Source organism: Engystomops pustulosus, chromosome 10 (assembly GCF_040894005.1).
Source record: "Engystomops pustulosus chromosome 10, aEngPut4.maternal, whole genome shotgun sequence".
NCBI lineage: Eukaryota > Metazoa > Chordata > Amphibia > Anura > Leptodactylidae > Engystomops > Engystomops pustulosus.
The window spans coordinates 23,941,209-23,956,012 of NC_092420.1; the positions used below are offsets into that span (position 1 = coordinate 23,941,209).

Below are 14,804 nucleotides of genomic sequence, written 5' to 3' on the forward strand. Positions count from 1 at the left end.
ATAATGCACTGTGCCGCGATTCACTAAGATTCTGCGCCCGATATCCTGCATGTGTCGCTTCTCCGCTCAGGTCCGACGGAGTTCACCTTCTTCTTCCTGGTGCATGTAAGTGCTTGGTCTTGTGACACAATTTGAAAGTTAAATCCCAGGCTCAGTTCGTATCAGACAGATCGCCTCCCGATTTCTGTCGCATGAAAGCCAGCGCAGCTGCGCCAAAATCTGATTGCGTGCAACACAATCCCCTATTAAATACCTGTCACAGCCGTGCAAAACCTGAAAAACATTGGAAAATCCAACAAAAGTGCAGCCACTGACCCTTAGTAAATAAGCCCCAATGGTTTCCTACATTGGATCTTTCTCAAATCTTTGGCAGTTAATTTGGATTTTTTTCCTTAACACATTCTTGCAGTAAAGCATTTGATGGTTCTGTGATGGTTGCTACCGATTTTTCCTAAACACACCTTGATCCAGGGTCAACGCAACCTAAACACACCTTGATCTTCCGACGTGCTCTGACCCAACACACCGTTAAGTTTATGACGTATTGATTGGAAAATATTCATAAAAATTATACTATGATGAAAATATTCAATTGCAAACGCACATTTACTAGTTTTCTGCCGGTCTTTGCACATTCTTTTATGTACAAACTGCTTGCACAGGTATTTAAGAAGTGTCCGTGCCACATTTGTGTCATGCGCATGTGGCTGCACTATTCCTCACGCGACACAAATTTCGTCACTGAAATGGGCATTCTGCTGCTCAGTTGGACCTTGCGCCACATTTTCCATGCAAAGTCCGACAGAAGTGTGTTGCTGCCTCATGGTAATGGTGCACTCTGTCGAATCAGTGCAAGGGGTGGCAGATTCATGAAGAACGTGCGCCACAAATCATGAATCTGGCACCCCCTCCACACTACATTGTTTTTAGTAAATGTGCCCCACAGTGTAGTAAACACTTACGGTGTAGCTATGGTTATTCAGTACCTTGGACAGTTCATCCCAAATGAGTCTGAAAGACAGTGGGGGTCATTTACTAAGGGCCCATTTTACGTATTTCCGTCGGGTTACCCGAATATTACCGTTTTGCGCTGATTTTCCCTGAATTGCCCCGGGTTTTTGGTGCACACGATCGGATTGTGGCGCATCGCCGCCGGCATGCAAGCAACGGATATCGGGGGCGTGGCCGTCGGAAAACCCAACAGATTCGGAAAAGCCACCGTATTTTCTTAAAAAATGTGTCGCTTGACACGCTCCTACCTGCACCGGGCCTGGCTTGGTGAACTTCAGTGAACTCCGACGGACTTCAGCGCAGCAGCGACACCTGGTGGACATCGGGCGCACTACCTTAGTGAATCGCCGGAAGACTTGAATCAGCGTCGGAGAACCGGCCGATGGATCGTGAATGGACCGGGTAAGTAAATCTGTCCTAGTAAATCCTCGTGCATTTTCCGACGAGGATTCAGGTCTGCCGCGATTCACTAAGATCGTGTGCCCGAGTTCCTGCATCCGTCCCTTCCCCGCCGAGGTCCGCCGGAGTTCACCTTCTTCTTCCTGGTGCATGTGAGTGCTTGATTTTGCGACACATTTCGTTGTTTAAATTCTGCTGTTTTCCCAAATCCTTTAGGTTGTCCGACGGCCAAGGCCCCCGATTTCTGTCACGTGCAAGCCTGCGCCTATGTGCAACAATCCGATCGCTTGCGCCAGAAATCCGGGGTAGTTCGGTGCAAAACAGAAATATTCAGGAAAACCCAACAGAATTGCGGCCTGTGGACCCTTAGTAAATGAGCCCCAGTGGATCAGTAAACAAATACAGAACGCCATATGATGTCATTATATATGCTATCTATATTTTATTCCTGAGGCATATACAGAAGTTTTGATCATACTATATATAGATTTTATTTGATTAATTATATTGATAACTCTTATCGATAATATATTAAAGAGGTTTTATAACTTACATGTCAGCTGATTCGAGTGAATGCAGGCCAAGCTCCTGTTACCATTACACATAGATTGGAGATGGACTTTTGGTTCAGTTTTCTTTTGCTAAATGATTGGTAAGGCCACCAAATGTAGGACTCCAATGATCTGATCCATTGTCCTATGCACAGGTCATCAACATCAATATCAATGACGTGGAAAAGCCTTTCATTTTAAATGTCTAAACATATGGTACATCTCTCACAGTGATATCCCAGCACATAGAGAATGAAATAGCTTTAATTACAGAACAAAGATAATACACACAGTGATGTCACAGTACAGAGATAATACACACAATGATGTCACAGTACAGGGATAATACACACAGTGATGTCACAGTACAGGGATAAAACACACAGTGATGTCACAGTACAGGGATAATACACACAGTGATGTCACAGTACAGGGATAATACACATAGTGATGTCACAGTACAGGGATAATTCACACAACGATATCACAGTACAGGGATAATACACACAGTAATGTCACAGTACATGGATAATACACACAGTGATGTCACAGTACAGGGATAATACACACAGTGATGGCACAGTACAGGGATAATACACACAGTGGTGTCACAGTACAGAGATAATACACACAGTGATGTCACAGTACAGAGATAATACATACAGTGATGTCACAGTACAGAGATAATACACACAGTGATGTCACAGTACAGGGATAATACACACAGTGATGTCACAGTACAGGGATAATACACAGTCATGTCACAGTACAGAGATAATACACACAGTGATGTCACAGTACAGAGATAATACACACAGTGATGTCACAGTACAGAGATAATACACACAGTGATGTCACAGTACAGGGATAATACACACAGTGATGTCACAGTACAGGGATAATACACACAGTGATGTCACAGTACAGAGATAATACACACAGTGATGTCACAGTACAGGGATAATATGCATAGTGATGTCACAGTACAGGGATAATACACGCAGTGATGTCACAGTACAGAGATAATACACACAGCGATGTCACAGTACAGGGATAATACACAGTCATGTCACAGTACAGAGATAATACACACAGTGATGTCACAGTACAGGGATAATACACACAGTGATGTCACAGTACAGAGATAATACACACAGTGATGTCACAGTACAGGGATAATACACACAGTGATGTCACAGTACAGGGATAATACACACAGTGATGTCACAGTACAGAGATAATACATACAGTGATGTCACAGTACAGGGATAATACACACAGTGATGTCACAGTACAGAGATAATACATACAGTGATGTCACAGTACAGGGATAATACACACAGTGATGTCACAGTACAGAGATAATACATACAGTGATGTCACATTACAGGGATAATACACACAGTGATGTCACAGTACAGAGATAATACACACAGTGATGTCACAGTACAGGGATAGTACACACAGTGATGTCACAGTGCAGGGATAATACACACAGTGATGTCACAGTGCAGGGATAATACACAGTGATGTCACAGTACAGGGATAATACACACAGTGATGTCACAGTGCAGGGATAATACACACAGTGATGTCACAGTGCAGGGATAATACACACAGTGATGTCACAGTACAGAGATAATACACACAGTGATGTCACAGTACAGGGATAGTACATACCGGCTCTTTCCCTGGTAGTTATACCTATGTGTTTGAATGACCCAACCAGACTTGTAGCAGGGGTAATACTCCTCTGACCTCAGTTGACCCCCTGTCACCAGGGAATAGAAGCTGTTATGTTATATGCTATTGTAGGTCATCTTTTCAGATTTTTATGACATAAAATGTTCCTGCTGGGAGTTTTTAAAGTATTTTTTTCCTTTCCTTAGCCTCAATCTTCCAACAGGCAGATTTACCAAGATACAGAAAGGACATCTGCTCCGAAATTTACATGACAATTTTCCATCACAATGAAAGTTTTCACGCTGGGATCTTAGTAAAACTCATTTATGAGCTGCATTCCAGGCATGAATAATGACAAATCCATCAGCATGAGCCGTATTACTCCTGTCTGCAGCTCACAGATTTCTCTGATGCTCCGTAATCTCTGCTTCCAGAGTTAAATTGTCTGAGAGAATTGTCAGCCTCCTATTCTTCATCAGACGTGTTACTCGCCGGTGGCAGACAGAGAGTTAATGGCGACTTCTGGAGATGTGACAGCCATGACATCCATACGTGACAGTGAGAAGCTATAGGTGCGGAGGGGGACATTTACAAAACTCAGGAATTGGAAAAGTAAAGGAAACACCTACAGAAAAGGCAGCAATAGATCTATTAAAGGAAATGTGTTGTCAAAAACTAACCTGTTGCCAGTTCTTACCCTACAAACCACCAGCCCCCTTCAGGTAGGGTATAAAATGTCCTTTCTATAATATATTACATTCATCTCTTTTGTTTATTTATTAAATATCACCTCCAAAGACTTATGCAAATGAGCTGAGATGAGTGACTTTTTGCCTGAGATTAGTCACTTTTACAGGCACTTTTTATAGTGTCATATGCCCTATCCTGGGGTGTATAGCAGCTAGAACCGGTGAGTTATTGTACAGATGAGAATCTCATCTTTCAAATAGTATCAGGATTGTGCGTCTGTGAGCTAAAGAATCATAGACAAAGACATAGATACGACCTCAAGCTGTAGATAAAGATCCAGTTTTTTTTAACTATCCTCATCTCCAGTTCTGTAACTCACCGAAAGATGTGATTCTTATCTGTAATATGATACCAAGAGCACAGTTCTAGCTACTATAGGTCCAATTCTGTCTATTGAAGTATAAATAAGTTATTAGCACCAGAACATGGCAAAATGGAGAATTTGGTTTTAAAAAAGTGGTTTTAATTTTTGTAAATGTATGAAAACATTATAAAACCCATGTAAATTTAGTTATTTAGATCCCTCTTGTCATGTAGACATGTCATTTGGGGTGCACAGTGAAAGCCGTAAAAACCAAGCCCACAAGAAAATGATGTAAATTAATTTTTTTTACAAATTTCACTGCATCTGGAATTTTTTCCTGCTTCCCAGTACACGGCAAGGAATATGAAATATCGTCACTATAAAGTGCAATTTGTTATGCAGAAAAAAAAGCCCTCATGCAGCTTTAGTCTGAAGAAAAAAGTTTGATAAAAAAGTTACAGAATTTTGAAGGTGGGGAATGAAAAATGGAAACTCAAAAGCAAAAAAGGGCCTGGTCGTTAAGGAGTTAAAACAGGAATTTCTCTGCAACAGCATAATGGACAGATATAAGAATCTGAAACCTCAGTACATTTCTCTACAACCTGTTGCTAGCAGATTTTAAAGCTTTGGGGGAAGTGGTAGATTCCCTTTAAAGGGACACAAGAAACACTTCTGGATCCAGTGTAGAATAAAACCGTCTTTATTTAGAACAGGTAAAATACAGGTGGAATGGTCAGGCTTGTTTCTAGCACAATTAAGTGCTCTCATTCATGACTAAGGGGTATGATTAGTCAGCCGGTTTAAATATCCCCACTGAGTTCATCAACCACTCCCTTCCCATCAGCCTCGACCAATCAAATACAATCTTAGTATAACTCTTTAACATGATTAAATAATCACATTCATGTACATAAACTTTAAAATGTAAGTATACCTGGCATAACATTTATCGCTGTCTGCAAAATAATAAAATATTTATAGGTGCAAGCCTTCATAATTATTTAGGGGTGCTCCATGTTCCATTGTCTTGGTGACCCGATGCTATTCTCGGGTTCCCAGTCACATGATATATTATCATGTGATCCCAAGTTCAACGCAGCAGCATCACAATCCTCTATTCACAATACTGATTGCAGAGAAGGAGAGGCGGGTCCATCCCAGACCAACCATTGTGGTATTCGGACTTTTACCCGTACATGTGGGGTATTTCTGAAAAACTTCATAAGGGTCGCCACCTCCGGGTGGTCCAAAGATGGAAACCGATGCGCCAGGTAACTATAAAATAAGATACAATAAAACTTTGTTAAAATTGAGAGATAAAACACAATGATCTGTACATAAATAAGACGAGAAAGAATACATACATATATGTGCATACAAAAGACAATGGGGGTCATTTACTAAGGGCCCGAATTTTTCAGTTTTGACCCGATTTTCCCTGAATTGCCCCGGGATTTTGCCGCATGCGATCGGATTGTGGCGCATCGGCACCGGCATGCACGCGACGAAAAAAGGGGGCATGGCTGGACGAAAACCCGACGGATTCGGAGAAACCGCAGCATTTTTTTTAAAAAAGTGTTGCTGGACACGCGCTTACCTGCACCCGGCCCGGCTTGGTGAACTTCAGTGCATTCTGAAGGAATTCAGCGCAGCAACGACGCTGTAAGACCCGAATCCTCCACACAGAACGCGCCGCTGGATCGCGAATGGACCGGGTAAGTAAATCTGCCCCATTAGCTGAAGTATGGAGGCAAATATATGTACCAAAACACACGCTATAGACGTTACAGCATCATAATGTTTAGGAGACAGTGTATAATTGAGCATTATATAGTCTGCTATTGTACAATGGACGCTGGTGATTAGTAGTGATACATTAGTTTGTTTTTATAATTCATTCCAAATAGAAAAACTGTTTTTAACTTAAATTACCAATAGGCTTCTCTATTCTTCAAAAATGAGCCAATGTTTCCACCACGTTTAGGAACAAAAACGTTTTCAAACGCATACGCCCTCAAATTGGTGGCTTTGCCACCATGTACAGTGACAAAATGTTTAGATACCCCTGATAGATTTTTTCCTTCCGGATTTTTTATGTCCTTCAGATGTTCTAAAAATCTTGTCTTAAATTTCCTACTCGTCTGTCCTATATACTGCATGTGGCAATCATCACAAAATATGGTATAAATCACATTTGTACTATTGCAGTTTAAAAAACTTTGTATAGTAAATTTTGTATCTCCTGATATGTCTGTGAGTGTTCTTTCATTTTTCACATAACAGCAGTTCTTACAAGGGGTAATTCCACATTTAAAGAAACCCATAAGGTTCAACCATGTTTTTTTGTTTTTATTAGACTCGGTCGACACCATTGAGGGAGATAAAGTGCTGCCTATGGTTTTGTTTCTTCTGGAAACAATCCCACAACCCCCCAGTAATATTTTTTCTAATTCTCATTGAGAAGGGGCAAATGTTTTAGGACAATCTTTTTAATATTCTGAAACTGTGGGGTGTAGTTCAGCACCAGCGTAGGTCTTTTATTTTTAATGTCTTTAGACATTTTCCTCACATTTGATAGTTCCCTGGCCACACCATCTTGAAAGGGCAACAGTGACTCTCTCTGTTTTTTATCTGTGATCATTTTTGCTCCTTCGAGCATCCAATTCTTGTACCCTCTGATTTTTAATCTACTTGTTATTTTTCCTACTTCTTTTTCATAGTCTTCATTTTTACTGCAGTTACGCCTTGCCCTGGTCATTTCACCCACTGGGATTGATTTGATTGTATGTTGTGGGTGTTGGCTATTCACAAATAAAATTGTGTTCCCCGCCGTGGGCTTTCTGAAGGTACTTGTCTTAATTTGGTTCCTTGGTATGGCCTTTAATTGTAAATCCAAGAATACCATTGTTCTGGGATCCACACAATGGGTGAACGGCAGACCATATTCCTTGTGATTGACATAATCTATGAAGAGTGGTATGGCAGACACATTGGGGGTCATTTACTAAGGGCCCGATTCGCATTTTCCTGACGTTTTACCCGAATATTTCCGATTTGTGCCGATTTCCCCTGTATTGCCCCGGGATTTTGGCGCATGCGATCGGATTGTGGCGCATCGGCACCGGCATGCGCACGACGGAAATCGGGGGGCATGGGCGAACGAAAACCTGACGTATTCGGAAAAACCGCGCATTTAAAAACGGAAAATGTGTCGCTCGGGTTCGCGCTTACCTTCACTCAGCCGGCCTCGGTGAATTCCGGCGCGTTCAGATGCTCTTCAGCGCAGCAGCGCCACCTGGTGGACGGCGGAGGAACTGCCTTATTAAATCCCGGCCGGACCCGAATCCAGCACAGAGAACGCGCCGCTGGATCGCGAATGGACCGGGTAAGTAAATCTGCCCCATTGCCACCCCAAATAATCAGGATATCGTCGATGTATCTGCAATACCGATGTACCTGCCAATCTAGTGTTGGCGTGGTAGGAGGAATCTGTTATCTACAGCCCAAGTAACCCCTTTTGCTCATGCGTGGAGTGGTATGGCAGATACATCGACGATATGGGAATGGGACGTTACAATGGGAATGGGGAGCTGCATATAACATTTTTGGTTGGTGTATTTCTCCTCATATGTGGCACCTAGAAACTCAGAGATCCTCCTCTTTAATATGACACCACAACTGTGTTTCCAGATGCCACCGTTCAGAAGATATAGTCATTTGAAGTCATGTAAACACATGCTATCTATACTGGGTGTGTTCAGTTAGGACACACATTACAATATAGCAGTGGTAAAGGGGTTAAAGTTACTAAAATTGAATCTGTCATTGTTTCTGATCACACAAAGTCAAATGAATAACTCATGATGAACACAAGGGCTGTTTGAAGGCATCTACTAACAAAAAGGTGCCGCTCCGCTACTTACATAGATGATCATTCCATTACATTGCGACTTGTCAAGGAAGTTTTAAACAGGCAGCAAAGGAAAGTTGGAATTTAATAGGATCCATCTCTAACTTCGCATTCTGTTGTATTCCGACATAGCGCTGACAGCTTTTGGAAATGTTTTTCTCTTAATCCCTGGCAGACAGCATTGCGCCAAAACTCCTGTCTCCACTGACTTATTTTGCCTCTCTTTTACAGCTCGGGAACGTATTCAAGACCTGATTAGTTTCTATTGATTCTGTCATAAAAAAAATAAAGCCAATGGTTGTTTCTTTGTACTCCTCTTCATACCGACCATATAAATCCCATTGTCGCTGTTCAAAGTATAATTATCTGTCTTTCAATACAGCAGATAAAATTTGATAATACCTTTAACTTTCCAGCATTCCAGAAGCTTCAAGAATGTTCAATGTCTTCTCGAAAACTAATTTGTACACGCACGAGGGAAGAACTTTGTTGTTTCGCTTCTGGAAAAGATACAGCAGAATACATTTATCCGATTTATGTATCATTACAGACATTTCAAATGCTGTGCCCCCTTCAACACATATATCAATATATCTGAGAATCCATATTACTATTGAAGGCCTCAGATGAGACACCCCCAAGGTAGTACCTTATCTTTGACTCACAAGAACCTCAGTTTGTGTCAAAAACCATTTAATGGATTGCCCCATGGTCTCCTTGCAACAAAGTCTAAATAATAACAATATATTAAGAGTGGAACTAGGAGGTTGCTGGTATAAAGCCTATCGAACCAGTGAGACCTGAAGTTTAACAAACCAGCGGGTACACAACCACTCGGACCAGTGGTTCCACAATCTATCAAACCAGTAGGTCCACAAAGCATCAAACAAGTGGTTACACAACCAAACAAACCAACAGGCCCACAACCTGTGGGTCCACCACCTGTCAAATCAGAGGGTTCACAAACCGTCAACCTGGTGGATCCACTGCCAAACAAACTAATGGGTCCAAACCCAATCAAACACGTGGGTCTACAACCCATCAAACTAATGGGTCTACAACCCATCAAACCAGTGAGTCCACAACCCATCAAGCTAGTGGGTCCACAACCAATCCAACCGATGGGTCTAAAACCCATCAACCAGTGGCTCCACAACCACTCAAGACAGTTGCTCAACAACCTGTCAAACCACAAAGCATCAAACCAGTGGTTACACAAACAATTAAACCAATAGATCCACAACCTGCGGGGCCACAACTTGTCGAATCATAGGGTTGACAAACTGTCAAACCAGTGGATCCACGCACTTTCAAACCACAACCCATCAATCCACTGAGCCCAAAACCCATAATTTTGGTGGGTCTATAACCCATCATACCAGTGTGTCCACAACCTGTCAAATCAGTGGGTTCATAAACTGTCAAACCAGGTGGTCCACAACCCATCAAACCAGTGGCTCCACAAATCATTAAACCAGTGAGTACAGAACGCCTCAAACCAATGGGTCCACAACCTCTCAAATCAGTGGGTTAACAACCCATCAAACCAATGGATCCAAGACCAGTCAAACCGGTGGGTCCACAAATCATCAAACCAGTGAATACAGAATGCATCAAACCAATGGTCCCACAACTTGTCAAATCAGTGGGCACACAACCCATTAAACCAGTGGGCCCACATACCATAATAACTAGTGGGTATACAACCTTTCAAATCAAAGGGTTGGGATGTTTAGGATTGGTGCATCTCTTTCACAACATATCTTACTACATGGACTATTCACATGTATAGTGCACATATTTCTATTTTACTAATATATTTTCTCATGAATTTCCACTCTTCTCCTATTTCTGGAATTTCTGCGTTCTCAGCATATGACTTCTCTGTACTAACTGATATCATCACACTGCCTGGCTCTTCTCCAACCTGCTGAAAAATGACGATATGCAGAATATTGGACAAGAGGAGACTGCTTGGGAAGGTTAAAGAGATACATGACCTTGTGACCTTGACACCTTCGCTTCCTTACGAGAGAAAACTATTCCTCACTAGAAAAAAAATCCATTTATATAAAAGTATAAAAATTCACATTTCACTATGAAAATGACAAACATACATAATCACACATCATGGAGCAGCGCATCATCCGGTCCATCCACTGTGTTTTTCTTAAATTGTAATGAGTCGCTATGTGAAGATTCTCATTATGCTAATCCAGATTCCTTCAGGAAAATTCAAGATAAACCGGGAACTGAAGGAACCTATTTGTGGCAACAACAAAAAAAAGCAGAAGCCGTTCTCACATCTGAACCTCTCTGCAAGTAAGTTCTGTAATAAGAAAAAATCTCTTTCTTCCTAATCTTTTGAGCTCCGGCTTATTAGATATGCAAACCACGTTCTCTTATAATTTGCCCAGTTTGCAAAGACAAACAGAGAATTTGAGATTATTAGGAAAAAGAAAATAATAATGAGATACAGTCTATGGAAAATAATTAAAACATTTTATAAGCTCATTAAATTCTTCTGACATATGGAAATACCCCCATAATCTTATCACACAAATAACATGTTCTGCCACAGTAATGACACATGTCCTGATAGATGATGACTGCCATATTATGGGACTATTACATTTATATGGATTATACAATTTTAATAGATTTTTAGTTAAAAAAACAAGCTAAATGGTCACTCACTTTTCTGTAAATTTTGCACAAATCAATCAAACTAGAGAATATAGGATACATTGTAATAAATCTTATCACAGGAACATAATTCTTTCTTCACTTTTTGGACTTTCATCATCCCCCTTCTCTCCTAAACATATTTTCACTCTGAATTTTTTCTTGCAGGCAACATGACAGAAACATAGAAGTCTATGCAGAGGGGAGGGGTGGCAGCGAGTCACAGGAGCTCGGTCTCCACCTTCCATTTTAAGGAGAGATGAAAAATGAACAAGTCATATAGGGGGGCATTTATTATTGAAAATTGGGGGATTTTTTTTCTTGCTGCACCTGTTACTTATTTATTTAGTGTCGGCACCACAATATTGGTGCTTTTCAGACACTCACAACTTTTTTTCGCGGTGCAAAATTGTGGTGCCGCTTGTGAATCTGACACTTTTCTGGCTCATCCAATTTTGTGGCGTAATTTTTTGGCCCACAATTAGAGCTGCAAAACGCTGTTCTAAGGAGTTCTACTTCACCTTCATGAATTGGGAGACATATTCAATCTTCATAGTGTATAGACATTATGAAGATTGAATATGTAAAATTGCAAAAGACATGTAAAATGCTTATGAATAATACCTGTATGTTAAACATTTTGGAAAAATTAATAAAAACTTATTTAAAAAAAAAAGAGTGTATATACACTCACTGGCCACTTTATTAGGTACACCATGCTAGTAACGGGTTGGACCCCCTTTTGCCTTCAGAACTGCCTCAATTCTTCGTGGCATAGATTCAACAAGGTGCTGGAAGCTCCTCAGAGATTTTGGTCCATATTGACATGATGGCATCACACAGTTGCCGCAGATTTGTCGGCTGCACATCCATGATGCGAATCTCCCGTTCCACCACATCCCAAAGATGCTCTATTGGATTGAGATCTGGTGACTGTGGAGGCCATTTGAGTACCGTGAACTCATTGTCATGTTCAAGAAACCAGTCTGAGATGATTCCAGCTTTATGACATGGCGCATTATCCTGCTGAAAGTAGCCATCAGATGTTACAGGGTACATTGTGGTCATAAAGGGATGGACATGGTCAGAAACAGTACTCAGGTAGGCTGTGGCATTGCAACGATGCTGAATTGGTACCAAGGGGCCCAAAGAGTGCCAAGAAAAATTCCCCACACCATGACACCACCACCACCAGCCTGAACCGTTGATACAAGGCAGGATGGATCCATGCTTTCATGTTGTTGACGCCAAATTCTGATCCTACCATCCGAATGTCGCAGCAGAAATCGAGACTCACCAGGCAACGTTTTTCCAATCTTCTACTGTCCAATTTCGATGAGCTTGTGCAAATTGTAGCCTCAGTTTCCTGTTCTTAGCTGAAAGGAGTGGCACCCGGTGTGGTCTTCTGCTGCTGTAGCCCATCTGCCTCAAAGTTCAATGTACTGTGCATTCAGAGATGCTCTTCTGCCTACCTTGGTTGTAACGGGTGGCGATTTGAGTCACTGTTGCCTTTCTATCAGCTCAAACCAGTCTGCCCATTCTCCTCTGACCTCTGGCATCAACAAGGCATTTCCGCCCACAGAACTGCCGCTCACTGGATGTTTTTTCTTTTTCGGACCATTCTCTGTAAACCCTAGAGATGGTTGTGCCTGAAAATCCCAGTAGATCAGCAGTTTCTGAAATACTCAGACCAGCCCTTCTGGCACCAACAACCATGCCACGTTCAAAGGCACTCAAATCACCTTTCTTCCCCATACTGATGCTCGGTTTGAACTGCAGGAGATTGTCTTGACCATGTCTACATGCCTAAATGCACTGAGTTGCCGCCATGTGATTGGCTGATTAGAAATTAAGTGTTAACGAGCAGTTGGACAGATGTACCTAATAAAGTGGCTGGTGAGTGTATATATATATTATATATATATATATATATATATATATATATATATATATATATACATATATATATATATATATATATATTCAGGTGGAAGTGCAGGAAGGGACAGTTTTGCTTTTTTTAATTTTAACTTTATGTCTTGAGAAAATATCAAGTAATATAATAATCCATCCTTGCACCTCTAAAAAAAATCTCTTGTGCCACAAACTTATACCTACTGAAAATTATAGCACACTTCCTCCTCACCCTGCGCCAAAATTAATAAATGCCTGCCATAGTGTCCAGGGACTTCTCAAGTATACACACTAGACTACCGATTGCAAAAAAATAAGCTTTAAAATAACATTTTTATAAAGTCTGTAAATTCATTTCTGACTTGGTAGTAAACAAGTAAAGACTGAGAAAAAAAATAATTGTCTAAGGCAAAAAATAATAACTTTAAAATACTAGTTAATTTCAATCAAATTGTAGCTATAATTTTGAAGAAATAAATTATTATTATTTTTTTAAATGTTAAAACATTTGTCTGTGTGTTTGCAACCAATCCAGTTAGTGTCAGGTTCGCTAGGGAAAATGCTGGGACTTCTGGTTCTTCTGGTAGTGCCAGCAGCGTTCTCCGAACCCCGGCGCGTATCCGCGCAAACTCCACCTCTCGTCCCGGGCAGCGGCTGCTAAGATCTTGCGCTGTCTAGGAGTTGTGTTCGGAACTGCTGGGACTTGTGCTACCTCTGCTTGGTGCCTGGTTGTTCTGCACCATGAGGGGTTAATTCCCAGAAGCTGTCCAGCTCCTATCAGGTTCTGGAGGTGGAGTTCTGGCTGCATAAATTGCAGCTTCACTAGTCACCTGTGCCAGTGTTTGAAATCCCTTCATCACTCGCTTGCTGCATTAGGTTGACTTGCTCTGTATCTGTATCTGTGTTGTTGTGACCTCGGCTAGTTTTTGACATTGACTCTTTGCCTACTGATTTTGCTATTGACGTACCCTCTCGTTGTGACTCCGGCTAGTTTACCATTCTTTTGTGTTTTATGTTTGTCAGTCTGTTTGTGTTTCCCTTCCCACACTTATCAGTGTATTTCGAGTCTTCAAGTAGTCGCCCCTCGGTTTAGCGTGGGGGGGCTATAGGAAGGGACAGAGGTTGGGGCAAGCTCAGGGCACACTATCCCCTGTCTTTTGTGTTACCCAATCTTAACAGTTAGATCTGTTAGTAGTACACAGACAGGAAGTGATGTCATTTAACAGGAAGTGATTCCTTTGATTGACTAGAGGACCATTTTGAACAAATGTGGTAATATATAGAATAATGTGGCAAGGCATGTTATATCTGTAGATTGTGTACCCCTGTCTAAAATACTCTATACTACAAATAATTGCCAAATAATTACAGAATGAGGGACCAGTCTAAAGAAAAAGAAGCTGAATTCACTGGCAGTGGATGAAGTTTTGTTGATATTTCAAGATTTTTTTTTTTTTGAGCTTCTACTTTTTTTGACTGGAAAACCATGATTAACTACCTCCATTTGTTAGAACTCAAGTGGGTTATTTGTCATTACAAGTCTCTACTTCTAAAAGGGTACAATGACAAAGCACCATATTTATCACCGAGCAAATCA

At 41.1% G+C, this 14,804-nt stretch overlaps 1 long non-coding RNA gene across 2 annotated transcripts in view; it reads right to left on the bottom strand.

Moving 5' to 3' along the window:
- Window positions 1-5,412: 5,412 nt before the first annotated feature.
- LOC140104398 (uncharacterized) overlaps window positions 5,413-14,804 on the bottom strand; it is a 38,346-nt gene continuing 28,954 nt past the window's right edge. For both annotated transcript variants that reach the window (XR_011850312.1, XR_011850311.1), the window contains 2 exons: window positions 9,011-9,108; window positions 5,413-5,973 (listed from right to left, as the gene is read on the bottom strand). This is a non-coding gene — a long non-coding RNA (uncharacterized lncRNA). The remainder of the gene's footprint in view (window positions 5,974-9,010; window positions 9,109-14,804) is intronic.